The sequence below is a fragment of the Crocuta crocuta genome, unplaced genomic scaffold (genome assembly GCF_008692635.1).
Source record: "Crocuta crocuta isolate KB4526 unplaced genomic scaffold, BGI_CrCroc_1.0 scaffold292, whole genome shotgun sequence".
Taxonomy (NCBI): Eukaryota; Metazoa; Chordata; class Mammalia; order Carnivora; family Hyaenidae; genus Crocuta; species Crocuta crocuta.
In genome coordinates this window covers 9,931-13,240 of record NW_027528370.1, presented here as the reverse complement: position 1 = coordinate 13,240, position 3,310 = coordinate 9,931, and positions in this window count along the sequence as shown.

Genomic DNA, 3,310 nt, shown 5'->3' with positions numbered 1-3,310 from the left:
TTGCTCAGGAGTAAGTTAAGGCTCCTGGTTTGTGATTCTGTCAGTGAACGAAACCATTGGCTTACCCACCAGCTGTGGCAGAGGTGGAGCTAGTGCCACGGATGGGAGTTAGGTGTGATGAGGAAAAAGGAGGGTGTGTATATGTGTGTGCACCCATAATCAGTAGCTGTTTCTGGTCTTCATTTCTTTTTTTTTTTTTTTTCCTAATCNAGTAGTCGTTATGCTCAAAACTTTTCCTTCTATTTAGCCTTAAGTCCGTGGTCTCTTTTTTTGCCCACATGTCTCTAAAAGAAACTTTAAAAATGTACCCATCACACATTTTTAAGTAAATATTTATAATTTTTCATAATCAACTAAAAATTTTTGAGATAGCTAGAAAGCATATAATTACCAGCATATTCTAAGTATTGACATTAAGATATAAAATTTTCATTATTCTTTTAAATTTTTCAAAGCAATACCCAAAAATCACAAGTAGCTTAGTAACCATCACCTACAAATTTTGTATTTATATAAGATCTGATATAATAGTTGGAAATTTTACATTGTTCTTTTTTCTCCTTGAATTGTACTTTCATTTTACTTTCTGCAAAGAATTTTATCCTAGTGTAATATACTTTTATGCTTGAAAGACTTTTATTGATCACCCTATTATACTTCTCTGCAACAAAAATCATTTATAAATTGAAATTATTTTTTTCATATAACCAAAGGCTTTAACCATTACACTTTTTTCCTTCTTTGAGTTATCATTATAAATATTAATATACAATTGGTCAAAACAATATAAATGTATTATAAATTTTCATATGTAATTATGAAATGTAAGATGTCAAATTATATGGATGGGTGGGAGGGTTGGTTATGATGCCTTGATTAAAGCAGTAGTAAAGTTGTGCCTTTGCTTCTGTGCAAGATTTATACCCTGGGAGGCAATGAGCCATAGGACAGCTGTGACTTTCTGTGGTCACATGGAAAGCTGGTGAGTGTGAAGGGGAAGAGAGAAAGGAGAACCTTTTGGGTTTGGGACAGAATATATACAGAAGTTGAGAGCCTGGAAATTATTTCTCTAAAATTACTATCTTTTCAAAATCATGTCCTCTGTTTGAAGAGGTTTGCTGTGGGTACTAGTTCTTTTGTTAGCTTTGCTTCTCTTTTTGCTCTACAGTGCAAGCATTGGAGCTCTACTTGTATCTCATTCCACCATCAGAGATTGAAACTCATAACTATATAATAGCTGAGAGAGCTTGTCTTCCCTCATGATTTTCGTTGTCCATTCCAGGCTCTCCTAATTCTCTTCTTCCCTCCATAAGGGCCTTTGCTGTGTGAGAGTAACTATGTCAGTTTTGTATGAGTGTGTTAGTTTTGAAGTCAAACAAGTAAAGAAAATGCTCACATGCTAGATTAAAAGAAAAAACTATCTTTACTATAGAATTAAAGTGTCTTTACTATAGAATTTATTAATTCCTTCCTAAGGTTATTACATTAGGGAAAGCCAGGGTAGGTGTTAGCATGTAATTCTTCCCAACTCATTTCCTTTTCTTTTTGAAAGATGTCTAACAAGACAGGTGTTTGAGAAACAGGATTTGGAAAGAACAGTTTTAGGAAATAGGAAAAGGGAAGGAAGAGAAGACATTCTGAGTTCAGTCTGCCAAAGCTATAACATCTGGAATTCGTATGGTAGGCAGCAAAAGTAATTGATGGCTTTGGCAAGATTGCTAGTGAGCACAGCTGGGCTCTAAGATGGATAACCTTGTGGCCTGTGTGAAGTCTGGACCGACAGGGAGAACAGAGGAAAAAGACGCTGAGGCAAGACAGTAAACTGAACAGGAGGAAATACAAATCTACACTTGGGTAGTTGAAAAGGGAACAGAAAGGTATATTTATCTATATATTCTTTTAGTTGATGTTGAGATGGTTTTATTTTTTTTCAATTTACATTTGTGATGTTAAATAAGAAATTTATGGGGGCGCCTGGGTGGCTCAGTCGGTTAAGTGTCCGACTTCGGCTCAGGTCATGATCTCACGGTTTGTGGGTTCGAGCCCTGCGTCGGGCTCTGTGCTGACAGCTAGCTCAGAGCCTGGAGCCTGTTTCAGATTCTGTGTCTCCCTCTCTCTCTGACCCTCCCCTGCTCACACTCTCTCTCTCTTTCTCTCTCAGAAATAAATTTAAAAAAAAGAAAGAAATTTATGTTTTCCTTCTGAGTTTATAGTCAACACAAAACTTCGCATCTAAAAGAAAATATCTGTATGAAAAAAGAAGTGTCTGTTTAATTTCTTTAATGTTTCCAATATTAATATTTTCTCCACAAAGTACAGGAAACATCTCTGGGTATTTATCTAGACTTTATAATTTTCATACAGATATGATATATGGGATATTGTCAGTTTTAACATTAAAGAATAATTTTTTAAAATTATAATAAATTATATTCACTTGCATAACCATTACAAGAAGTCTTAATTTTACAAACAAAACTAAGAGAAAAAAAAGCAGTCAAATTAAATCAGAAGTTCAATTTTTTAGGTAGCTTATCTCATACTCATTTATTTATTTTAGTTGCTTTGGTATATGTTTAGCTTGGGTAAGATATATCCTCTTTTTGTTATAGGGTATCTATTTCAGTTTTTTATATAGACTTTATTCAGCATATTGTATGTGTAATGATATAGTACAAATTACAGCTTTATACATGTTAATATAAGTTAGAATTATACCAAGCCCACCCCGCAACTAAAAAACAATCCTTAATTGGTTCTCATTGTAAAAGATCAGCAAGTCAAAGTTGAAACCAACTTCAGATTAAAAAAATAAAACACTTAAGTATGCCAACTTGATAGAACACAGTAATTTGACAGCTAATGATTTGACCGATCTTGTTGAGGCTTGATAAGACATTTTGATAGAAAACAATCTAGCCTACTTAGTAGTTATTGAGTAAGGATTTAACATAGCAAGGATTCCTGACAACTATTATTTTTCCTGTGATGAAGTGATATTGGGTAAGAAATGGTGCAATGCTTACATGAATGATCTTAAAATAAAATTCAGATCAATAATAATCTTAGCAGTAATAAATCATAATGGCCCCCATTTATGAGTATTTACTATGTGACAGCTGCATATACATAATATCTTAATCCTCAGGTAGTTTTGCCAGGTAGGAATTATCACCCTATTTAGAGTTAGCAAACCAGTGCAAACATGTTAAGTGACTTGCCAAAAATCCCACAGTAGATAGCCTTTCTAATATTCTGTACTGCTTTCCCCAAGCTAAAAGTCACCATTGGCCTTGATCTTGCAGAATGT